Source organism: Cynocephalus volans, chromosome X (assembly GCF_027409185.1).
Source record: "Cynocephalus volans isolate mCynVol1 chromosome X, mCynVol1.pri, whole genome shotgun sequence".
Lineage (NCBI taxonomy): Eukaryota > Metazoa > Chordata > Mammalia > Dermoptera > Cynocephalidae > Cynocephalus > Cynocephalus volans.
The window spans coordinates 120,214,345-120,241,355 of record NC_084478.1 but is presented as its reverse complement, the minus strand read 5'-3'; the positions used below and the strand labels follow the sequence as shown (position 1 = coordinate 120,241,355).

Genomic DNA, 27,011 nt, shown 5'->3' with positions numbered 1-27,011 from the left:
TAAAAATGAGGAAACTGAGATTTAGAGAATTTAAATAATTTATCCACTAGAACCAGGATTCAGACCCCAGGCCATGTGACTATAAAGTCCATGCTCTTGACTGCCACATTTAAGATTAGACAAAATAAAATTTTCTGATAATCTGTCCTGCAGCTTTGTCATGAAAATAATGAACTTGAAAGCAGGTTACTATAAATTTTATAGATCACAGATCAATAATTCTTCAAAAATTCTAGTCAGGAGTTAAGACTAAAATGTTGGAACATTATTTAAAATTCCAGAAAGATGGGATTATAGAAAATATAGATGGGATTATAGAAAGTATAGAACTCAGAATTGTATAGACTAGGCAGAAGAAAATTAACTTGGATAAATATTATATAAAAGGGAAATGCTTATTACAAAAATATGCTACTGTATGATATGAAATTGTGTTCTTTGGCTGCATAGACTAGACTTCAAGAAGAATACAATTTTTCTGAACATAATAATTGGTGATTCTTGGAGTCTGGTCTTCCCATCTTAAAACCCTTAACTCACAAAATGAATACATGAAATCCAATGAACTTAGGGGTTTGGGGGTATAAAAGATGGAGAAAGCAAAGCAAACAAACAAAAAACAGTGAAATTAAAGACTCCAGGTAAAGGTGTCTTTTAAAAACATTAGAATATCTGGTTGTTCACTGTCTTCATTTGTGATTAGATAGACTTAATTGTATTGTGGTAAAATATACATAAAATTTACCATTTTAACCATTTTTAAGTGCACAATTCTGTGGCCTTAAGCACATTCACATTGTTGTACAACCATGATCACTATTCATCTCCAAAACTTTTTCATCTTCCCCAGCTGGAACTCTATACCCATTGAACACTAATTCCCCATTCTCCCTCCTCCAGCCCTGGCAACCACCATTCTACTTTCCGTCTCTATGCATTTGACTAGTCTAAGTACCTCATATAAGTGAAATCACTCAATATTTGTCATTATGTGACTAGCTTATTTCATTTAGCATAACGTCTTCAAGGTTCATCCCTGTGGTAGCATGTGTCAAATTCCTTTGTTTTTAAGTCTGACTAATATTCCATTGTATGTATATACCACATTTTGTTTATTCATTCATCCTGCGATGGACGTCTGGGTGGCTTCTACCTTTTTGCTATTGTGTATAATGCTGCAGCGAACATAGGTGTACAAATATCTGTTCGAGTACGCTTTCTTCTTTTAAAAGTTAACCATTTTATAGAAGACAATAATCTATCTTGATTGTGGTCCCTTAATCTCTAAAACCTTTCTTTAAAAAATGACCAGGTACTTTTTATTTTTTTTAATTTTTTAATTTTTTTAAAAGACGACCGGTAAGGGGATCTTAACCCTTGACTTGGTGTTGTCAGCACCACGCTCTCCCAAGTGAGCTAACCGGCCACCCCTTTATAGGGATCTGAACCCGTGGCCTTGGTGTTATCAGCACCACCCTCTCCCAAGTGAGCCACGGGCCGGCTCTGATCAGGTACTTTTTAAATGAAATGCCTACCCTGGATTAATTTTTTGTTTATAAATACATTGAAAATTAAAATACTTAGTCAAGTTGTATGTTCCCCTAATTGAAATTTCAATTTATTTTAGATTGAAATAAAACCTTATAAATAGACTGAGGATTTCCTCCCAATTATAAAAATACGTAGTTTTGTGTAGATAGCATGAAAACTTTGTGAGAATTACAACATGCAACTGTTAAATAGACTATCTTTTTCCTGACGCTGGAGGCTCTAGGTAAAAGCAGGAAAGATTATAGCAAATAAGAAGTACAATGGAGAGTTCAGAATTATTGATAAATATCTATCCATAGAAATTGGTGACAGAGTCCACAAATTACCATATTTATCAGTGCTCACGACTTCAAAGTAGAAATATTCTTTGTCCCAGTTGAAGAAGAGTAATTTCTAGTATTTACCAATTATTTACCAACAATTTCTTGTATTTACTTCCATTTATGGCTTTTACATGTTAGAAAGCAGAGACAGATTTATTTCCCCTCCTTTAGTACTTAGAAAACATACTTTTATAGAGAAGAGAATTACGACTAATATACTTGAATCTCAATCAAAGAAGATTGCTTAAAATTTTGGCTAATAAGTTGTCCAGCAAAGTGCACATCTATTTGTTTATGTAATTCAACTTGGTAGTAATTTTTGTAAAATAAGTGATTAATAGATGTGTTCTTGTTTAGTAAAACAGGAATGTGGTCACCACACTTAAAAGACTATCTTTCTTTTCTTCTCGTTTATTTTGTTGTACTTAGACCTCTTGGCAGTACAATAATTATGCAGGTGTCGGCAATGTCTGGAGCTCAATTCTGAACTATGCTAATTAATTCTGAGAAATTAGCAATGGAGATTTCCTTTCTAGGAAACAGGGTAACCATATAAAAGGTGATGCATTTTGTTTTGTTTTGGAGTTTTGTTTTGTTTTGTTATTTGTGAGTGAGTTGTGTGTGTGTGTATGAGAGAGAGAGAGATTGATTGATTGTACATTACAAATGTTAACTTTTATTGAGAAAATAGAATAATTTAATCAGGCCCCCTCACCTTAGGTCCAGTTGGGGGTGGTGTGGTGCATTCTTTGTAAGCAAGTTGTGTGTGGGTGGAGTTAGTGCGCATGCGTGGTGCCACTGTTTGGCTGGTGTTTACTGCCTCTGGTGTCCACTGTGTGCGGCCATACTCTCGAACCTACGGCTCCAAGGACCTTTTTGCTGGTTACCTAGCTCATAGACCTGCATGTGAGGGGTCTGGTGATCCACCCTGGTGTATGAGGGGTCCGGGGACCCAGCCTGGCATATGAAGGGTTTGTGACCCAGTCTGAACAACAGGCTTGAAGGGTCTGTGAACTCCAGACCCTGCCCTAGCTCGACAATTGGCCCATTCGGCAGGATAATGGGCAGGTAAAAGAGCCCGACGATTTTCTATTAGATTTGTTGAGATACTGAAAATAGCTAACATACCTACTCTATTACTTTCAAAGGTCCTAGCTAGATTGGATACTTCTGGGTCACTCGATTCATTGTAAACAGAATTTGCTTTTATATTATGGTGGTATAATATGGCATTTTTCTATAATAGTATGAGTTTAAGACCATTGTAAGCAGCATAATTATATTTTCCCACCTCAAGGTAGACAGTTTTGTGATAATTCTTACTCTTGATTATTTTAATAACTACACTTGGCTCATTGTGAATGATAAGATTAAACAAGTTCCTCTCCACTCTCATTTAATATTACCCAGATTGATTTCTCTTATGAAAAGAAAAGCTTTACGTGAGTCACTTCTGACTGTACGTTATTGTCATAGAAGCTCATTCTGGAGATGTTAAGGCCAGACTATTTTTGGCAGGTGTCTGTGGAGAGAGTCCTGGCTAAAGTATGATTTTTGGAGAAATAGAGGTATCAAAAACACAATGAAAAATTAATTAGCTTAATTTACAACCTACGTTTTGTTGCCTTTTTACAAAAGGGAGGATGGCTTGAGTCCTAAAATTATGCCTAATTTGATAGTTTCAGTGTATTAATTACTAAATGAGAAATTAAATGTTGGTCAGATTTTATAAGCATTGAATTTAAGGTACAGTTTGGAACCTATATTGTCGTATATGCTTTACTCAAAATTATCCATAGGAAATTATGGTGAAATATCTCCCAAAAGCTGGAATCCTCATTTTAGCCTCAGTTAATACATTCCTTCATTATCCCAAGGTTGTGCTAATGTGCAGAGATGTAACCAAAAAACTGGTCAGCAGAACATAGAAAGAGAAACTAAAGAGCAAAAACCATTCCCAGTATGAATAATGGCTCCTGAATTATGGAAAATTGTCTGAATTCATGTAGTACCTCTGCCAAAGAAATTAAGTGTAGTGAGTATATCAGATTCTAATTCACTATCACATCTTTCAGATCTTCAGAGTCTCCAGTTGCAATCCTCCTACTGCTTTAATTAAGAGTCACATGTACAGTGCCTTTGGGCAGAAAAACAGAAAAGTCCATCTGTAAAAAAGAGGCATGAAAGAAACTGAAAATGGGCTTTTTCAGTGTCAGGGCTCTTGGTTCTTGAGTTTGGTAAGGAGAGGATGAACTACAAGAAATTGACTCTATTCTTACATCCGTCTATAAACTTTTCCTGTTTGTAGGAAGCTGCTATTTCCTTTTTTTTAATCATGTTTAAACAGTACATCTTATAAAAATGGATTGGGGTAATGGTTGCACAACTCTATAAATATACTAAAAGTTGTTGAATTGTACATTTAAAATAGATGAATTTTATTGTATGCAAGACTGACCTTAATAAAGCTGTTATTGAAAAAACAGAAAAAAAAGAAACAGTACATCTCGCAAATCTGGTTAAATTTTGCCTTAGGAGTTTGTAAGATAGTAGGAAAGATAAGAAGTTATATAAATAATTATAGTCCTAGGTAGAAAGTGATTTTTGCTTAAGAGGCAGAGGAGGTGATTACTGGATGAATAGCTACTGTACATCTGTAATAAAAGATGAAATGTATTTAAAGCAATTTATGAAATTATTTCATTGGTCCATCCCTAGTTCATTTTGTGTAAAAGCAAAACACTCTATATCACTTTTTGGTTGGTTTTTATCTTACGGCAAAAAAGGTCAAAATTATAGGGATATGTATAAATCATTATTATCAAAGTGACCATAAACAAGGTGTTGGGTATTTTGAGAGATTAGTAACTCATATTTTAAAGAGGAAAATAAACTTGTTATGGGGAAAAAAAGCCTCTGAAATGGAGAACTCTTAAAAGTGTGCACACACGCTCATTCCCTCCAGCAAACTGCTAGAACCAAGTTGGATTATATAACCCTGATGCTTGGCAGATGAAGAAAATTAAAAGTTAATACTTTAGATTTTGCTTTCCTCCTGTCCCATTAAGGTGAATTCATATTTTATTTCAGTACTGTAAACTGATATCTCCCTCTTTTCCTGGGAATCATTGCCTGAGATAGTCTTAATTTTTTTCAGATGAAAGATTGAAATGGTAAAGCTAAATTAGAACACAAATATTGTGTGAAATTGTTATATTAGATGTGGTCTAAAATTATGCCATCCCACTGTTGGGAATATACCCAGAGGAATGGAAATCATCAAGTCGAAGGTATACCTGTTCCCCAATGTTCATCGCAGCACTCTTTACAATAGCCAAGAGTTGGAACCAGCCCAAATGCCCATCATCAGATGAGTGGATACGGAAAATGTGGTACATCTACACAATGGAATACTACTCAGCTATAAAAACGAATGAAATACTGCCATTTGCAACAACATGGATGGACCTTGAGAGAATTATATTAAGTGAAACAAGTCAGGCACAGAAAGAGAAATACCACATGTTCTCACTTATTGGAGGGAGCTAAACATTAATATATAAATTCACAGACACACATACACACACACACACACAAATCGGGGGGGGGGAGGGAAGAAGATATAACAACCACAATTATTTGAAGTTGATACAATAAGCAAACAGAAAGGACATTGTTGGGGGGGAGGGGGGGAGGGAGAAGGGAGGGAGGTTTTGGTGATGGGGAGCATTAATCAGCTACAATGTATATCGACAAAATAAAATTTAAAAAAAAAAAATAAAAAAAAAAAAATAAAATTATGCTATAGGCATTTAAAATATTTTTTTTTTGTCTGGACATGTACATAATAAATATTGGGTCTACTTATAAGATCTAAAGTATTTGAGTTATTAGGACCTGAATGAACAAGAGAACAGATTTTGTACCTTAGTGTTCTGGAAGAATAAGATGGTTACACTGCGATAAGCTCAAGGCTATTACTCCTGTTTAGAATATCTTGCAAAAAATATGCTTTTACCAGTTCTAGGGGACAATGGTGCTAGTAATTTGAGTACTTTAAATCATTGAATGTTGAGGTTTTTGTGCAGCAATTTCACATTAAATTTTTAGTTATGATTTTATGAGCATGAGAAATTAATTTTGAAAAGATTTACTTAAAAGGAAGAAGAAACAAAGCCCTTCTTTATAATCTTCACCCTTCCCTCAAACTTTAAACTTTCTCAAAGGTGGATATCCAAAGTAGTGGTCCTTGGAAAAAATGTCCTTTTCATTATTTATAATAATGTGCTGTTCCTCAAAGGCCAAACATTTATTGTTAGCCTTTTATCTTGCATCATAAATATGTTTTTCTTAGAAAGAACTTCTAGATTTTTTTTACATTTTCTCTCACTTTTTAAGTAAAGATCAAACATTCAATATAAAAGTCTTATCCTAAATAGCTACATTATCCAGGCTACTTCTTGTTAACAAAAGAAATAATATATATATAAATACAGTTATATAGAGATATTATAGAACAAATAAAGCAGACATGGACAAATGGTAACTTAAAAAACATTATGTTGGAATAAGAATTCCATAGGTGCTAGGAGTTTTTAAAGATGGAAAACAGTATTTGATACATCATATTGAGAATGAAGCTCTAATTATTGTTAGTATCAAATGTGCAGTGTGCTTTTCAGGATGTTAAAAATCTGAAAGTGAAGAAAATACATTTAGATTCGTAAAATAAAGATTTATAATTGGTCTCATGTTCACAAACCCATTTTATTAAGTTTGCAATTTTACTTTAGCACACAAAATTATCCTTTAAATGTACATATTGAAATTATAGACTCATAATTCAAATTAGATTAGCCTGTTATTGTCTCCATTTTTAACCCTTGTTTTTTAAATTTCTACATCGAAATGCTTACTTTTATGTCCTTCCTAGTGGCAAAAGAGAAAATTAGAAAAAGGCCATAAAATAAATTCTTCAGAAGCTTTGATTAAAGGAATTGTCCAGAACTCAACTTCCTGTTGCTATACCCAGCTACCTTCAGGACTGCTTTGTATGTTCCACAACGCTGATTTAAAAGGTTCCAACTGTAGCCACTTTTCTGAAATTAGTAGGCAAGAGAATATCTTTTAAATTTTGGGGTTGCTTTTAACCTAAGCCATTATTTATTTATTTATTTATTTATATTTTCCCTTTTTAAAAAAAAAATTTTATTTTGTCGATATACATTGTGGCTGATTATTGTTGCCCCTCACCAAAACCTCCCTCCTTCCTCCCTTCCCCCCTCCCCCCCACCAATGTCCCCTCTGTTTGCTTGTCGTATCAACTTCCAGTAATTGTGGTTGTTATATCTTCTCTCCCCCCCCCCCGTTTTTTTTTTGTGTGTGTGTGTGAATTTATATATTAATTTTTAGCTCCCACCAATAAGTGAGAACATGTGGTATTTCTCTTTCTGTGCCTGACTTGTTTCACTTAATATAATTCTCTCAAGGTCCATCCATGCTGCTGCAAATGGCAGTATTTCATTCGTTTTTATAGCTGAGTAGTATTCCATTGTGTAGATGTACCACATTTTCCGTATCCACTCATCCGATGATGGACATTTGGGCTGGTTCCAACTCTTGGCTATTGTGAAGAGTGCTGCGATAAACATTGGGGAACAGGTATACCTTCGACTTGATGATTTCCATTCCTCTGGGTATATTCCCAGCAGTGGGATAGCTGGGTCGCATGGTAGATCTATGTGCAATTGTTTGAGGAACCTCCATACCATTTTCCATAGAGGCTGCACCATTTTGCAGTCCCACCAACAATGTATGAGAGTTCCTTTTTCTCCGCAACCTCGCCAGCATTTATCATTCAGAGTCTTTTGGATTTTAGCCATCCTAACTGGGGTGAGATGGTATCTCAGTGTGGTTTTGATTTGCATTTCCCGGATGCTGAGTGATGTGGAGCATTTTTTCATATGTCTGTTGGCCGTTTGTATATCTTCCTTAGAGAAATGCCTACTTAGCTCTTTTGCCCATTTTTTAATTGGGTTGCTTGTTTTCTTCTTGTAAAGTTGTTTGAGTTCCTTATATATTCTGGATATTAATCCTTTGTCAGATATATATTTTGCAAATATTTTCTCCCACTCTGTTGGTTGTCTTTTAACTCTGTTAATTGTTTCTTTTGCTGTGCAGAAGCTTTTTAGTTTGATATAATCCCATTTGTTTATTTTTTATTTGGTTGCTCATGCTTTTGGGGTCATATTCATGAAGTCTGTGTCCAGTCCTATTTCCTGAAGTGTTTCTCCTATGTTTTCTTTAAGACGTTTTATTGTTTCAAGGTGTATATTTAAATCCTTAATCCATCTTGAGTTGATTTTAGTATATGGTGAGAGGTATGGATCTAGTTTCATTCTCCTGCATATGGATATCCAGTTATCCCAGCACCATTTGCTGAAGAGGCAGTCCCTTCCCCAGTGAATAGGCTTGGTTCCTTTGTCAAAGATCAGATGACAGTAAATGTGTGGGTTGATTTCTGGATTCTCTATTCTATTCCATTGATCAGTGTGTCTGTTTTTATGTCAGTACCATACTGTTTTGGTTATTATAGCTTTGTAGTATAGCTTAAAGTCGGGTAGTGTTATGCCTCCAGCTTTATTTTTTTTTGCTCAGCATTGCTTTGGCTATGCGTGGTCTTTTATTATTCCATATAAATGTCTGGATAGTTCTTTCCATTTCTGAGAAAAAATGTCTTTGGAATTTTGATGGGGATTGTATTGAATTTGTATATCACTTTGGGTAGTATGGACATTTTCACTATGTTGATTCTTCCAATCCAAGAGCATGGGATATCTTTCCATCTTCTTGTATCCTCTCTAATTTCTCTCAGCAGTGCTCTGTAGTTCTCATTATAGAGATTTTTCACATCCTTGGTTAACTCAATTGCTAAGTATTTTATTTTTTTGGTGGCTATTGTAAATGGGCAGGCTTTCTTGATTTCTCGTTCTGCATGTTCACTATTGGAGAAAAGAAATGCTACTGATTTTTGTGTGTTGATTTTGTATCCTGCTACTGTACTGAAATCATTTATCAATTCCAAGAGTTTTTTTGTAGAGGTTTTAGGCTGTTCGATATATAGGATCATGTCATCTGCAAACAGGGACAGTTTGACTTCATTTTTTCCAATCTGGATGCCCTTTATTTCCTTCTCTTCTCTGATTGCTCTGGCTAGTACTTCCAACACTATGTTGAATAGGAGTGGTGAGAGTGGGCACCCTTGTCTAGTTCCTGTTCTTAAAGGAAAAGCTTTCAGCTTTTCCCCATTCAGGATGATATTGGCAGTGGGTTTGGCATATATGGCTTTAATTATGTTGAGATACTTTCCCTCTATACCTAACTTATAGAGGGTCTTTGTCATGAATGAGTGCTGAACTTTATCAAATGCTTTTTCAGCATCTATAGAGATGATCATATGGTCCTAAGCCATTCTTCTAAGATGACCTTTTGTTGCTCCCTGGCTAAGGGGAATTGATTTGCTTACCTAGGTCTGGAGAAGGATTCTAAGCCTTTGACATGACTGGAGCTGTGCTGCACATGAAGAGCAGTAAGCAAGTGTACACTGCTGGTTAGACTTATACTGTTCATCAAGTCATGGGTTCAACCCTACTTGGACTGGTTTGCTTTGTTTTGCTCTACATCCCAGACTGCACCCTAGACCACAGGCAGTTGATTACAGTGGGGCTCAGAGCATGTGGATGATTCCGTGCCAAACCCAAGCTTCAGCATCATCTCACCTTTTGAAACATGTTACATTTTGAGTACCCAAACCTTAGCTATCTCATGAATAGTTAATAATAATTATAGCAATAATTGCTTTGAATCTAAAAGAAAAAAATGAGAATATTAAAATTGTTAATTTCTTTTCAAAAGCCCTCTGAAGAGAGCCAATGTGACATGGGAAAAAAAGTTTTCTAGAGTGGCAGTAGAACTGAGAACAGCAGGTTGGACTTCAATAGGCCTGAAAATGCTATGGACAAAAGCAGAGATTTCTGGTTGGAAACCTAGCCTCAGAGCAACCTGAAGAAATTGTTTTTTGGTTCCCCTTTTCTGAGTTTCCACCTCTAATAAAGAGTAGTGGCTAGGAAGGGGAGTAATCTCAGATAATACTGAACTTCACCTGAAGCAACTGTTAAGTAAAAATAAATAAGATGTAATAAATAAATAAGTAATAAGAAATAAATAAGATAAAAATAAATAATTAATTAAAAGATGAATATGTTAAATTCACAGGTGTGTAAATACGTTATAAAATGTAATTGCTCTTTTTAAAAGTACGTTTTTTAAAAGGCTGAGTTTTAAAGTTGTCATCTATTGTGTGTTTAGATGTTCCTGTGCCTCATATATCAGCTCACTAAGGTATGTAGGTACTAAGAATACGTGCCCTGCCATGCCATTGCATCTTCCTTTTCATAGATTTTATTATTGCTCAGAGCAGCACATTTAGCCCATTAGCCAAAATGGGCACAAATGCACCCACTGGCATGACCAAACTCTCATCACTTAGTGTTAATCCTTATGTCTGAGACAAGATGCCCTCCTGTCTACCTTTCTCGCCTAGATTAAAAGCCATAGTCATTTAAAAGCCTATATTTCACTCAGTAAAGTTAATGTTGACTAATGCCAGCATGCTGTGCCTGCCCCTGCCTCTCTCCTCACCTCCTTCTCCCCTCTTCCCACCTCCCTTTGCTCACTTGGCCTTAGCCATACTGGCTTCCTTCTTTTCCTTTAAACACACTAGGCATGCTCCCTCCTCATGACCTTTTTGCACTTGCCATTTTCTCTACCTGGAATAATCTTCTCCTAGATATCTGTGTAGCTTGGCTCCCTTGCTCCGTTCAAGTCTCTATTCAAATGATGCCTTATCAGTGACACCCTATGTAAGATAGCAAGGCCCACATTTGCTGTCTGGCTCTCCCCATCCGCTTTACCCTGTTTTATTTTTTTCCATAGCACTTATCACCATCTGGCATACTGAAAATTTACTTGCGTATTTATGATTCTCTCCTAACTAAGAACGTAAATTCCATGAGGGCAGGGACTGATATATTACCCAAAGCCTAGAACAGTGCCTGGTACATAGTAGGCACTCAGGAAATATTAGTTGAATAAATATAAGTCTTGTTTTTATCAACATTTAGAAATAGTGAATTATAAAATACAGTATAAACCTTTGTCTTTACTACTTCACCTAGATTTGAAATTATCTGGACTTTTTGTGGATGGTTTCTTATGATTGTTTTCATTGAGTGCACATTGAATGTGCTTTTGTGTGTGTTTGAGTGTTTTAACTGACATTACATTTCTTTTTAAAATTCATTTTATTATGACCACTTTCAAATATTCACAAAGTAAAAATAAAATAAAAAACAAATATTCACAAAGTAGAATATTATAATGATACAGTCATTTTTATAATAGTGATATTTACCTTTTAATTTTACTTACTTTTTTATTGCTTTTTAAGTACAGAGGCAGTGTGAGGTTGTAGAAAGAGCATAGGCTTTAGAGTCATCCATACCTAGGTTCTAGTCCTGGATCCCCCATTTCTTAGCTTTGTGACTTTAGGGAAGTTACTAAATTTCTGCCCAGTCTTGGCTTTCTCATCTGTAAAATGGGTATAATACCAACCTGGTAGGTTTGCTGTGAGGATTAAGATATATATATATAAAGTATCTTGTACATACTAGGTATGTAGTAAATATTTATATTTCTACTTCAGAAAGAAATTAAATAGTGAGAATAGCCAAGAAATGAAATCTAAAATATATTCATAGCAATTTAAATTGTTCTTTTTCTCTTGGACACATGTAGATTAGCAGGGATATTTATATGAAAAGAAGCATCATCAGAAGATAAATCAGTGACCCTACAATCAGTCATCATCTCATTTCTGTTTATGTAATCCTCTAAAAATATACACATGCATAAAACTGACCATTGAGCATAATGCTATCAGTTGATATTTCCTGTTGATTCTACCCGACAAATATCTCTTGAATCTATCCCTTCCTCTCCAGCCTCACTGTCATTGCTTTAGTCTGGGTTCTCATTCTGGCTCACTGGTTTCCCTGCTTCCTCTGCAAACTGTTCTACACCAGTCACCGGAATTATCTTTGTTGACACAAATCTACTTCACCCTCCTGCTTAAAAGAGCTTCTGTTACTCCCCATGGCCACAGAGGAAAGCCCATCCTTTTTAAGAACCATGGCATATGAGGCCCTAACCTCACACTCCAGCCATGCACAGTTATTCACTACTTCCAGAATATATTCTTTAATGTCTTTCTGGCTTTGAACATTTTTTCTCTGCCAGCATGCCTCTCCCCATTTCCACCCAGTCAACTCCTACTCATCCTTCAAGACTCAGCTTGCTTGTTGCTTCCTCTATGAAATTTCCTTGATGCTCTCCAGCAAAATTGGTCAGTCTCTGTGTTCCCACAGCACTTTGTTCAGGCCTCTATTATAACACTTAACACACTGGGTTATAATTATTAACTTTATAGGTTTGTCTCTCTCTTTTGAAATTGCCCTCAGCAGTAGTTTACCAAGCCACATCAAAGTAAATAGACCAAAACCAGCCTCATTGCTTTGTAGCAACTTTACTTGATCTCCATAACCATTTCTACTGTCTTCCCTGTCTGCTTCTGTTAGCTTACTTTTGTCACCTTTCCTTGCTGCCAGTGTACTTGAGCCAATAAGAGTTGCCGATGCTGATTGATAGTGAGACGGGTAGTTTAAGGCCAGTTGGAGTTAGACTGAGCCAGGGGATAGGAATCTTTATACAGAACACTTTAGAAAGCAGGCTGACCTCTTGTTGTAAGTGCTTTAAGTGATCAAAGAAGCACAGTGTGAATTGATGCTCACCGTGGAACCATTGAGCTGGAAGACATCCTTAGAAGTCATCTGGTCCAACCACTATCAGATACTTTAATCTATCTTAATATCTCCCAAGAAGCGGGCATCTCGCTTTTATCTGAATATCTCTATTGACTTGGAACTCACTACCAGTTAAGTAGCCCATTTCATTTTCAAATACCTCTAAACTCCAGTTACCACATAGCTTTAGTTGAAGTGGCAGAAATCAAAGATTGCCTGTATTTAGTGCTTTATTCTTTATAGAAAGCCATATTAACCCAGAGTGGTTAAACTTATCCTCTGCCTAATGTCTGAGTCTTTAGAAGTTTAGGAGTGGTAAGATACATAGCTTTACAATGTACTCCCATCCACTCACCCCTAACAGTTTTAACTGGCCCCTTATTGCTGAAACCTTTGAAGCTACTGCTGCCATACCTTCTCTCACTGCCTATGTTAGACTTCTGGAGTTGGCTTGGCCATAGAGCCCAGAGATTCCAAGATAGAGCTGGTACTAGTAGATCTTTTAGTTGCTCCAACAATTTATGACACAGAGTTGAAACTAGAGTTAGAACACAGGTCTCCTGACATTGCCTTGGACTATCACTACAATTTCCGCAATAGAAAATATATGCGGATTTATTTATTTTAGTTTTATGTTAAGAAGCATACGGTTTCAAGAAACTCTAATAAAATAATCATTTCATAATGTAAAAACTTACTATCAAGTTATCTGCCTTATGTCAGACTTTTGGCATATTTTCATAAAATGAAGAATAACCTTAGAGCTATTCAACCAAAACTGCAAGAGTAACAGAATATCAGTATTAGAGAAACTCAAAGCAAAACCTTAAGTTTAATCTTATCTTTGATTTCCCTTTTCTTCAGACATGCCTCCAACTTCCTGCTAGTTGTAGTTCCTAATCATAATAATAACTTCTATTTTTTGTGTGTGCTCAACCTGTCCTAATTATTCTGTATAAGTTACTTCATTTAAGTTTTTCAACAACCATGAGAAGCTGAAGGTATTTCACTTAATATGAGTATTACAGTTAGGGAAAACCAGGGCTTAGAGAGGTTAAGTGATTTGCTGAATGGCAGCTAATACATGACAGCACCTGAATTTGAACCTGATTCTAACTCCAAAGCCTGTATTCCTAAGCACTATGACACACTGCTCCCCTCCTATAACATCACTCCTCTTTCCCTGTGAAAGCTTCTTATAGACATTTGTTTCGCTAACTGAAGCTGGTATCCCTTGGTCTCAGCTCACCGAAAGAAAAAAAAATTGAATAAGCTTTCTCTTCATTTGGGGACTCAGTTTCTTAACTCAGTTTTCCAAAATCTCCCTTCCACTCCCCAGTCCAATAATTCCAATCTCTCTCAACTTCTCCAAGGGTTCTTTTTTCTTTTAGCACATTGTCTCCCTTAATGTGCCTTTTTTCTTCACAGCTATTCTCTCAGTCCAGTTTGGTATTCTGAACTCCCAGTCTCATCAGAATTTATCATCTTATCAAGGATATGCACTCCTCAAGCTTTGATTTCTTTCTGTACAACACTTGCATGTAACATCAGCAAACTTACAAATTTACAAGGGCTGGAATACTAGTTTTGCTCTCAGGTTCTAGCCAGGCACATCGCTCTGAAATCCACCATGACTATTGGAGGGCTTGGGGAAAGATTCACCATGAAGGGACTATGGATAAAGGCCTGGCTCTGCTCTTCTCTACAGCTGGTCAAATTGGAGACATCATTTTAGGAGTAAGAAGTTGGTCTGTTTCTTAGAAATTATAATCAAGGAAACGAATTACAAATTTCTAAGTAATGTAGACCAAATATTTTGCCTTAGTTTCTATTTTTACAATTTGAATTTCTTTGGGGCAATTTATCATAAAACAAGAAATAGCTATATCAGTGGAGGACAAATATATCCATAACTGACATTTTTCTCATAGAAAGGAATTTCAGGAAAGAATTGTATGTATGTGGTCATGGACTATGTTCATCTTACCACAGATTACTTACAATAGTAGGGTGTAAAAAATAATGAAAATATTCAGATTGTGTCTTTTTCTTATTCTATCTAGAATTTGAGTATTTGAAAAGCAAGAAAGATTTTTTTAAATGTGCTTTTTATTGTATGCAACTCTTTTACAGATGCATTGCCTTTTTAAATTTCGAGGTAAACAGTAAGGAAATCTTTAGAACCATAGGCATTATTAAATATCTTCTGTTTTTGCCCTTGATCCATTTAAAACCTTTTCTTTGTCAGAAACAAATAATGCAACATTGAAGCCCATTGTCAGGACAGATATTTTTAAATTTGACAGGGAAAATACCTTTCAAATTTCTTACTCATGTACTGTCTGTTAATTATAATAAAATTAACAGTAGTGTTGATTGGGACATTGTCCATGTCACATGTTTCTTAATAGGATATCAAAGAAATTTGCCACTGTAAGTTGTCATTTCACATATTCAAGTCCCACGTACCTGATCATGGCAAATTAATGATGCAGTGGGAGAGAAACCAGCAAATAGCTGAATATGCTAGTCCAGAAATTAGTAACATTTTTAGTCTTTGGGATATCAGTGAGGCCAAACAGTGCATTTAAGTGTCATTTGTAGGCCGAAGTCATAGGCCAAAGAGGTGGGAGGAGAGAGGGATGGAGCAGACATTCTGCCACAAATAGTTGACTGTCAGCCTTGATTGCTGCTATTCTGTTTCTTGCCTAAGGTGTATCCCATTTTAAGTTTAAGACTAAGAAAATCTTCCAGAAAGAAAAATTTAAATTAGAAAATTAAAAATTTTCAAAGCAAATAAATTAGCAAACGCTCATGGCTTTGCATTTTCACACTGCAGATTTCTTCTTCTGTTTCCCACAGGCCTCACCCAGGGATTTCCCCAAACTCCCCAGAGTTGCTTCTTCTTCTTTTGTATGCTTATAGCCAACTGCTGGCACCCCTCTTACAGCACTTGCTTTATCTCGCCTTGAAGTGTGGTTAGTTTCTTGCATGATTGTCTTCCCTACTTAGATTGGTAGTCCCTTGAGGAACTGGACTAAATTTTTTACATCTTTGCATCCTCTAAGTAGCTGTGGGGGATTAGGCATAGATCAAAATGTTTGAATAAGAGAGTTCCCTTAGTATACTGAAGTATTTGTTTACTAGGTGGGCAAGGTAATTAAAGAAACTGTTAGGAGCTTATGCTGAAAGTGTAAATCATAGGAAAACAAAACTAATTTGCAAAAGTGATTCCCTTTCATTTCTAGGAACCTAGTTATAACCTAAGGTGAGATGTATCTGTATGTTGTTTTCTATTTATAATTTTAAATCAAGGAAATTTTTACTCATTACTTGCTTTATAACTGCATCAGTTGTCATTTAATAAAGGACAGGAACACTCAGTTCTTATGGGAGACAAAATGTTTAGATATTCTAGTTCGAGCTGTTAAGTTTTGCTATTATAAAAATGAAACAATTGAAGTACAAGTTTGGAATGTGCTCCCATGGAAAAACCTATATATACTAATTCTACAAATGAGATGAATGAGAAATAGAAATAGCCTGAAGAAAAAAAATGACGATGTAATTTAATGTTCTATATATTACCTGTAGCACACAATTGCAACTTACAAGCATTTATAAGAAAAGGTGCCTTGAGGCCACTTATTAGAATTGTTTCATGAAGGACATTTTATCTTCAGTAGCACTATTGCCCATTTATTATTTTAAGGCCCCATAAGAGAGAGATGGTCATTTCTATAAAGTTTTATATGTAGTTCCTAGTCCTACAAAGGTTGGCTGAGTGGGCGATGGCTTTCCAGAAATGATCTTTCTGTGATGGCTGAACACTTTGGGAGGATCAAAGTTTCAGGTGAGCAATCGCAGGTCATGGCTTCACAGTGTGCTATTTATTAATATCTAGTTAACTATGTTTGCTTCTGTTAATGGATGAAACCACCTAGAGAAGCTGTGTTGATGCAGACATAAAACTTGAATTCAACTAACAAAAAAGTACCTCACCTGTTTTTCCCAAGCAAGATTTGAGATAGGGATTGGGACATTTTGATTATTATATTTAGCAAGGTTCAAAAAAGTCATTTTGGGATTTGGCCTCTTAGGGCTTCTGTCTGCAATCATTAACTGTGGGAATATACACTCTTGAATAGATCCTACCCTATTCTGAGCCCAATTTTCTTCATCATTCCCTCTGCAATAAATACCACACAATAAGTGTCTGTATAATGAACAGTTTGGAGGTTAAATGGAATACACAATATGATAAAGCTCGGTGGCAGTTTTTTTTTTAAGTTCTTTTGATATGCATTTGATAGGAAAGTGTTAATTTCAGCAAAACATCTGGCACAAAAAAGTTGTGAATGCAGGACATTTGAGGGGGTTACAGAAGGAGAAGAGATTTACTGGGCTTGACAATTGCCAGTAGTCAGGCCACTTCCAAGTTGTGATTTTGTCAGACTTGGAAATTAAGTGGGATCAAATCTACTCAGCTATTCAGTGGAAGAACATCCAAATCCAGCTGCAGCAAGGAGCAGTGACTGATTTAGAACTAATGCGCTCTACCCAGTGTCCCCTAGCTGGTTTTCATTAATATGCTTAATATTGCATATCTTTATATTCTGGGTTGGAAAAAAAGATGGCCTTTGTGGTTTATTCGTTGAACTTGTACAGCTGAATCTACCTCTTACAAGCCCTTTTTTAAACTGGCATTATGTTACTACAGATTTCAGTGTTCTTGCTGTTTTACTTATTTTCTTAATAAGGTAATTTAAACTTAAAATAGTTACTATAGTTTCAGAACTTGATTGAAAGATGCATTCAGTATTTCCTGTAAATATGGAGCAATTATAACAACACAGCTGTAGTTAAAGATAGAATTTATTATAAATCCTGACAATCTTTTTTCTCAATTACATCAGGCTGAAATTAGGTTTATTCAGTTCAATTCCACATTTACTGAACACTTAACTCTGAGCAAGGTACTGTACTAGGTACTACAGAGCTACAAAAATGAACAATATATGATATCTACCCTCAAGGAGCTTGTAGTCTTATAAGGGAGATTGGCATGTACACAAAAGAACTATAAGGAAGAATGTAATAAGGTGCTACATTGGATAAAGAAACAATGCTCCTGGAAGTGGGAAAAATTAGCTCAGGTTGGATAGATTGGGGAAAGTTTTAAAGAAGAACTGACATTTAAGCTGAACCTCTGTGGCATTTCAGAGTCAATTTCAATGTTCAAAAGTGGGGATATGGAGAAGGTATGTATTATGTGTCCAAAGAACTTCCAGGCCAAATGTAAGGAGATAGAGAAGTATATGTTGTTTGGGGAGAGCTGTAAGTAACACTGCATGGCTTGAGCTCTAGTGGGGACAGTGGAGATAAAATGATAGACTGGGGCTAGATTTTTTACTAAAGGCATTGAGTTGCCATTGAAAGATTTCTAGCAGAGGAAAAAGGTCATCAGGGATGACTCAGGCTGCTTGGATATAGGATGGACTGGAAAAGATAGAGATTAGAGCAAGAACAGTTAGGAGGCTAATTTTAAATACTCCAAATGAGAGATGCTATGGGTCTGAATTAGGTTAGGAACAGGAGGGATGTAAAGAGATGTGTAACAGAGACAAGGTAGTAATCAAACAAGATGTGACTGTACGTGGGAAGTAAGGTAAAGGGAAGAGTTGAAGGTGTCTCCAAAGGTTCCTTCTTACATGATGGACAGGAAGATGATACTATTAAAAGTGATAGGCAACATAGGAAGAGGAGCACATTTGACACACTGCTTGTAAAAGAGTCATTTTTAATGTCAAAGTAATATTGAATTAATCGTATCTTTTTTCTGAATTTGAGCATTGAAGATATTTTTTAAATTAAGAATGTATTCAAAATTATTTTCTCTCAGGATGTGGTAGTGAGAGTAGAATATATCATTAATATATTATTATATAGTATATTTATTATTTAATATATTATTTTAGTTAAAAGAAGAATAAATAAAATAGAAGGAAAAGACCCATGATATCATTTTCTCTTAGCATATGCTGCAAAGCTAAGCTTAGAAAATAAAAGATAATTTTTATAGGCTACCACTCGCCTAAAGAAACATTGATGTTATAACATTTGTTAAAGTACAGATGAACCCTCAAAATTCCTCTTTCTAACCAAAAATACATTTTGTGGATGAGAAATCTATAAAGAAATAAATATTTGTAAACATTGGGTGGTTGTTATGGCATTTAAATATCTGTACTTATTACCTAAGAATGTCTGGGTTTCAAGGCCGAATTAAAATAGATTGCAGGCTTCCTTAAAGGTAAACAGTACATCTGTTGATTTGTCTAGTACAATGGAAACTGACTGAATTTTGATTATGATAAAAGTCAGCATCTTTTCTTCCATCTATTTAGCAATACTTTTGGGTAATCTTTTCTCCTTTGGGGAACTTTCCAGATGTTTTGTGAATATGATTCCAATTTACAAGAGTTGTTTTTCTATTGTAGCTGAGTGATGTCCTAATTATGAAACTCTCAGACTGGTGTAATTCTATCCAAGGCGTCCTCTGTAATGTGTGTAGGAGTGCCCTGTGACACCTCGGCTTCCTTGATTTGCCTAGACTCTCAAAGCGGCAGGGATGAGGGAGAGGAGCAGAGTCCAGCCCCCGCTGCAGTAATTTTCATTAACAAAGAAAATAACAGTTCCAGCTACCATCTGGGGTCACTAAGTTTTGACCAACATTCATGTAGTTCAGTGAAAATGAACAGCTAGTACCACAAAATGATTTAGATGGTTCCTTAGGTACAGACGTTGACTTGTATTTTCTGAAGAGAAGCCCTGAAATTTAGTGAAAATGGCAGGGTAGTTGCCATTGTACACATTGTCAAAAAGAACCATTTTCAAATAGCAGATTGTAAACATTTAATGCTAATATATGATAATAGTCTAGCATTGAGTAGTGAAACAACTTTAGACAAGTATTCAAATTGTCTTATGACTACATTTATTTCTGAATATTAATTTAGAAAATTAGTAGTCAGCACTTAGTTTTATCTAGGTATGGATTATGACTTTTATAATGTTCTGCAGAAAAATACTCCCAATCTGGTACAACTCTGAGTTGCCTCACTCTACCCAGCAGTTGGTTCGTTCCCTGAGTTTGCTTGACTACCTTAAATATTTACTCAAGCCAAGCATAATTTAAAAAGCAAAATTCTCATTTAACAAGTGACAAGCTTATGGTGTCCAGTTGTAGATGATTTTTGAACTTGAGGCCCTCTTGTTCCTCTCAATTAACACTGATGATACAGAGATGACACACATGATTAACTCAGTATATAAAGAGACTTACATTTTAAAAAGAGAGGAGCCTTTTTGGTGACTTTCTTGCCCAAAACCATTTTGAAGATTTTTTCTCCACAGAGTTTACTGGCTAGCATTTCACTTTTGTTGGAACATTGGCCTATGATTATTTTTTGCAGTATTCTTGTATAGGCCTTTGAAAGGATACCTATCAATTTTAGTGTCCCAAATTTTCTTAAGCAAACACATTTAGTGGTTCTGGTATTTTCAAGGTTTCTATAGAAACTACAAATCCTGGAGCCATTTTTTATCTTTTTGCTCTGATTTCCAGTTCTGTAAATGAAAAGGAGGAGTCTTATCACCTCAAACCAAGCAAAATTAGGAGAGCGCCATGATGCCATGATGTGCTAGTTCTGTGTGTCTTGTGCTTAAGGGAAACCTATACAAATCCAGGAGCTTACAATATAATTAGAACAGTCAGACTTATCTTTGTAACAAGGTAACTAAGACGCGGAGGCAGTGAGCCCTGCTTGCAGAGGGAGTGGTTGTGGAGAGCTGGAAGATTGCCCTGTGCTAGTGAAGTGAGAGCCAATATAGATGGGTGAGGAGTAACAACCTCCAGGAATGCTGTCTTTGGACAGCAATGCTACTTTGTTGGCCTTTCATTTGATATTTATTTCATAATGATTATATATTTAGTACTTAACTTACAGGTTTCTAAAGGGTTTTATTTGTTGCTTTGGCTTTTTATTTTGTTTGTTTTGGTGTGTAGGTTTCTTACCTCAGGGGTATGAGCCTTTTTTGCTCCTTCTCCTGTTTTACAGCTAGATATTGTAACTTTCTTAGGTTAGACAGTGAGTAATCAAACTTGTCAAGAGGCTTGAGCTGTATTTGTGATTCAGTTATGAGTGACATACCGTAAGACTTAAGAGTTTTGGGAGCATGACAAAGACTGTAGACCAATAGCTAGCAGCACCAAATTGGAAGTAAAAGTTCTCAAATTCAAAATAATTGCAGGGCTCTGTTTACAATAGCCAAGACATGGAACCAACCTAAATGTCAATCGATGGATGATTGGATAAGGAAAGTGTAGTATATATACACAATGGGATACTACTCTGCCATAAAAAAGAATGAAATACTCCCATTTGCAACAACATGGATGAGCCTTGAGAAACTTATGTTGAGTGAAATAAGCAAAGCACAGATGGATAAATACCTCATGTGCTCACTCATATGTGGGAGCTAAGACAGAAAGAAGGAAGGAAAGAAAGACCACAGTAGTGTGTTTGGCTTACAGAGGGAGGGAACATTCCTAGGGCTACAAAGTGGAGGGGGGGAAGGGGGAGGGAGAGGGAAGTCGGGGGGGATAATAGGGTGGGGGACATGAGGTACAAGAGTAATTTGTGGTAATGGGTATGCTGCCAGTATGAATCTGGCCCTCACATCATGGGCATGAGGGGTGACAATTTGTATCTCATGAATATTCATAACCACCCCCCCCAGAAATCTAAAAACAAAACAAAAAAGCAAAAAAGATGTCCTTAAAAAAAAAAGGAAAAGAAAACATATTGTAGTATTTCCAGTAAAAAAATGGCCCTATTTTTAGTAAACAAATGGGAATGAATGGGATGGTAAGGGTGATGATAATCATAAGAAAAAAAATAATAATAGCTAATAACTTATTGGACTTTTAATATGTGCCATATTCTGCTGCAGGCCCTCCACATACATTCAACCTCTTAATCTTCATAAAAAAATAATAATAATTGCAGTAGGTGCAGTATAATCAATAAAGAACAAATGAAATATTTATTTTAAAAATAGTTTTGCTTATTTTAGTGACAGATAGCTCAAAACAAACTAACAGTGTTACCAAGTAGAAGTCCTCCAGAGACCTGCTTTTTAACATACACAAAAGAGGTGTCATTATGATGTTACAGTACCTGTAGATGTTAATTCTAAACTATTCTAAATTATTCTGAAAATAATTTGTTCTCTTTAAGCAAGTCCTGTACTTCTCCTACAACCTTATTTACAAAGTTGATTTGCTTAGCAGACGCTTCTTTTCCAGACTTGCTAAGGGAGACCTTCAGACTAGGTCTGTTTAAATTAGCACAAATTTTGAAATAGTGGAGCTCAAATTAGTGAGGTTTTATCTGTTACAAAGAATTTGCTTTCCATCATTGATAATTCTTTCCAGGAAAGTTAAATCCACAGAAAATATTCTCCCAGTTTCCTTAATGTTTACCAAAGTCTGTGAAGTGGCTTTTAGTTACATGGGGGAAGGGAGAGGGCATGGCAGTGGCAAAGGAAAATGAGGTGCTGTAACCTGCTCTCTGAGATTTGTGGAACAGGCTCTGAGCAGCATTCTGAACCAATATTATTCCTTGTAAAAGGCAAACCAGACCTTGGAATTTTAAAGTCTAATGTGATGGAGAGAAAGTGTGCTCGTGCATACTAATTCTTTATCCCCCATCAGCCTGGTAAGTTGTTAGAACCTCTTAGTTGACAAACATCCTAACAGCGCCACCAGACGCGCACCATTCCCATCCATCTTCCCCAGAGTCGGCCCTTCTCCCACTAGATAATTCTCATTGCCTCAGAGGGTTGATTTTCAACAAGTCCCCTTTCGTCTTTGGACTTTTTACTAACCTGAAACCCCACAGAGAACAGGAAGAGTGGGCACAGGATTTTTTTTTTTTAAGGTTTTTTATTTGTGAACGAATGTCTGATTTCCTTTAGGCCCACGTTCATTTAGAGACTCATGCTTTTTTTCTGTGCCTGCCCATGATGTCTTATGATTCATCTAGTTCATAAGATGTTCTTTTATAAGAAAGTGGGAAAATCATAAAAATAAACAAGTAATATGGGTCCCTACATGTTTCAAACTTCAGCAAAATAGTAGTAGTAGTAATTGTTCCAGAAACATAAGAAACTACTGAGCGGCTTCAGGATGCAAAGCATCTGTGTTTTCCTGGGTGGGGGCGGGGGAGGAAGGCCTGTGAGATCAAAGCAACTCTAACTCCATCATGGCAGTAGATTATTATCTATTTATAGTAGTCTATAAGTTTTAGATAGGAAAATGTTGCCAAACTGTCCTGCACTGTGAATGCACAGTAATCTAAAGACTAGAAAGACCAGTTACTGCCTTCCCAATGAACAGCATTTAATAGATATAAACAGGGGAAGAAACACTTTATTGGTACAGTTTTTAAGTTGATGAATAAAAGGATATTTAGAGTATAGGGGAACATTGACTGTTTAATAAAATATAACTGGTAGGGCCTTTTAGTATTTATTGTACTGCCAATAAATGTTTATTAAAGATGAGACTGTATGAGACTACCTTCCTATATGCTTTCATTAAGTTGCCTACAGTATACTAGGCACTGGGTATATAATGGTTAGCAAAAATGAGCACAGTCCCCATACTCATTGAGCTTATGGTTTAATGAAGTTATAGATGTAACATATGCATGAGTATAAATAGTCAAAAAATTAATTTTTAATTTGGGTTTCTATAGGGTTTTGCTTAGCCTGACAGATTTTCTACAGATAGTCTAGTATCTGTAAAAGTTAAGAAGTAATAAGGCCTTATCAATTTAGGTGTGTTTCTTCTTCTTTTTTTTTTTTTTATATCTCTGAAATGTAACTTAGTTTGTGAGATTTGTATTTATCATTAGGTGCTTTAAGTAGCTCATATAAATGCTAGTCATGTTATTGCAGTGTAGTAAAACTTCCATGAAGCAAGGTGTTCCACAGGACTGAAATTGAACATAGTATGCCCCTGGATGTATACTTGTGCTTGACACATAGCAGGCACTCAGTAGATATTTGCTGAAATAATTAATTCATATTCATAGATACTCCCATCTAGTCAAGTGGACTGCTATTTATTCACAGCAAATTTTGCTGCTATGGGGGACAGAGCTATTGTCACATGACTTTAATTTAAATTGCATGGCTTTTATCCATTGCATTTTTTCCATCCCCAAATGATGCTGTTTCCTTTCAGTATCTATTGTGGTTTTCCTAATATGTACCATAGTACAGAATCAGCAATTGCCATTATTTCAGCAGCATATTGCAAAGCTTTTCCAACGTATTTTATTACACCATGTGCTTGTCTCATGGAAACAAAATCAAAACAGGAGTTTTTCAATGGGAAAATTAAGTAATTTTTAATGGTAATAGAATGGAAAACTATACAAGTAAACTTTTTCTTGGAAAACTAGGTTTCTTAAGATATGACCGAACAGGAGATGAAGAATTGAAATGTCCTTTCCTGTTTCATCAGGCTCATTTAAAATATATTTGTTGAAAGGAGTAAAGTAAGATCTTGGAAAGTAGGTTGTATTAAAGTCCAAGAGCTTTAGCAGTACATCAAGAACCACTTATTTCTTCTGTACTGAATCTACGCATGGCATTGTGCTTTCTACTCGAAAATGAGCATTGAGATTATCTTGCCCTGACCAGTTTATAGTTTGACATATTTATATACACACAACCAGAACATACAGTGGGTTTTACAATAGGGACAGATTCTCTAGTTGTTAGAGTTTGATAAAAAGGGAATTAAATATGCTCTTTTAAAAATGTATAACTTTTCTGCCCCCACTGGCTGCTCTGAAAAGCCATCTTTGCATTGTTTCCGGGTCCGGCTCTGCACTTGCCGCAACCACCTCCTCTGTGGCCATGGACTTCAGCAGCTCTATCGCCAGAGTTCCCGATCTCTCACTTTTTTTTCAGTCCGTTGCATCAGATCCCCAGTGTGCCCCACCATGTCAGACATGCTGTGGACAACAGCTCCGAGATCACCACCAAGGACTTAATGGAGAAGAAGGAAGTTGTGAAGGAGGCGGAGAGGGGAAGAGATTCCCCTGCTAATGGGATCGCTCATGAGGAAAATGGGGAGCAGGAGGCTGACAATGAGGTAGATGAAGAAGAGGAGGAAGGTGGGGAGGAAGAAGAGGAGGAGGAGGAAGGTGATGGTGGGGAAGAGGATGGAGATGAAGAGGAGGAGGCTGAGAGAGCTACTGCAAATGGGCAGCTGAAGATAATGAGGACGACGATGTTGACACCAATAAGCAGAAGACCGATGAGGATGCCTAGACAGCAAAAAGGAAAAGTTAAACTTAAAAAAAAGGCCGCCGTGACCTATTCGCCTTCCACTTTGTGTCTCAGGATCTAAACCACCAACCAAACCACGAGAATTTGCCACAGGGAAGAAAAAACGAACCAAAACTTCCACGGCCCTGCTTTTCTTCTTAAAAATACTTTAAAAAGGAAAATCTGTTTGTATTTTTTATTTACATTTTATATATATATTTTTTTAATTTTATTTTGTCGATATACATTGTGGCTGATTACACATTTTATATTTTTTACATAATGTAGGGGTCAGCAATTTTTGATGATCTCAGATGAACAAACCAGCCTTCCAAGCGTTTGTTCTCTGTCCTACTTCTGCCTTTACTTGGTGTGACCGTGTTCATTATAATCTCAAAGGAGAAAAAAACCTTGTAAAAAAAAGCAAAAACAACACAAAAACCATCTTATTCCGAGCATTCCAGTAACTTTTTCTGTGCACATACTTATCTGTACTATAAGTAGTTGGTTTGTATGAGATGGTTAAAAAGGCCAAAGATAAAAGGTTTCTTTTTGTCTTTTTTTGTCTATGAAGTTGCTGTTTATTTTATTTATTTATTTATTTATTTGGCCTGTTTGATGTCTGTGTGAAACAGTGTTGTCCAACAATAAAACCAGAATTTTATTTTGCTGAGTTGTTCTAACAACAACAATAACAAAAATAATGTGTAACTTTTCTGGCGAATGATTCTTTACATAGCTCAGCAGCTAAGGAGAAATGATGGGACAGAATGGATGGATTGCAAGGTAAGAAGAGCAAGGGAACAGTCAGCATGAGGAGAGAAAGAGAGAGAGAGACCTACTGTGAGTGTGTGAGAATCAAGTGAGATGAGGAGAGAGTGGAGAAGAAATGCAAAGGAGGGCAGCTGTGGAGACTGCATTTGCCACACTCACAGTGGTGATGCTCTGCTGTTCTCCCACTCCTATCTGCTTAGTTTCTAGGTTCTGCTTGGCTTCAGCATGCTGACAAGTGCCAGGTGCCTGACAGTGTTGAGTTGTGCTGGGCAGCATGACTGTTTTCTTGTTCTAGCTATTCCCTGGGGCCCTAGGCATCATTTTCCCCTCTGCTACTTGCACATCCGCTCTGGAGTGTTATTGGGTTAGGACGGAGCCAGTCAACAAACATATGAAATAATAATGGAAAGATCAGTGGATGGGGAGACAAGGGAAGTCAGGAGATGTAGAATACAGTCCCACCTCTGCTACTAAGTAGTTGTGTGACTTTGGGCATGTCACTTTCCACTCTTAGTTTCCCCAAAAATGTCAAATGAAGGGTGTGAACTAGAAGATCTCTGAGCACTTCTAGCTCTGACATTTGGTTGACTATAGGGGTCTTGTTCTCAGAGGACACCTATTATGGTTTCTAATATGACATAGAATTAGGTTTGTTTACTTCATGGGACAGTTTTGAGGTTCAGCTAGGATAAAAGATGTGAAGACACTTTGGAAATTCTGAAGAATCGTATGAAATGAAGATGATATGAGTGATTAAAGTATACGTTCCCCCAAAGATATATAGTGATAAAAATTAAAATAGTTCCATTTAAATGAATGTAAGGCAAATTATAGAGGCCTTAAAAACAGACGTGCAGTTGTACTTGTAGAGAAATATGCCACTTACAAGTACACAGATCAAGGAACTGACTCAATAAACATAGCTTGATATTGACTGGTTAAGCAGCTAGGCCGCAGGGGTGAGACACTCACCTTTTCTTCCCAATCCCCCTCCTGCTTCTCAAGGTTACTTTTTAAACCCTAGAAAGCAACAGGT

General features: G+C 36.3%; 2 protein-coding genes and 1 pseudogene across 4 annotated transcripts in view; 2 read left to right on the top strand and 1 right to left on the bottom strand.

Annotated features, from left to right (window-relative positions):
• TMEM164 (transmembrane protein 164) overlaps nucleotides 1-27,011 on the bottom strand; it is a 247,134-nt gene that overhangs the window by 18,597 nt on the left and 201,526 nt on the right. The window contains exon 8 of one of the 2 annotated variants that reach the window (XM_063083370.1): nucleotides 25,095-25,200. The exons of the other annotated variant lie outside the window; for it this stretch is intronic. The gene's annotated coding sequence lies outside the window, so the exon portion shown is untranslated. Of the gene's footprint in view, nucleotides 1-25,094; nucleotides 25,201-27,011 lie in introns of those variants that run through there. 2 annotated transcript variants of the gene reach the window in all.
• AMMECR1 (AMMECR nuclear protein 1) overlaps nucleotides 1-27,011 on the top strand; it is a 112,683-nt gene that overhangs the window by 54,732 nt on the left and 30,940 nt on the right. The gene's annotated exons all lie outside the window — the stretch shown is intronic.
• Nucleotides 18,046-25,204, top strand: LOC134367077 (prothymosin alpha-like; annotated as a pseudogene).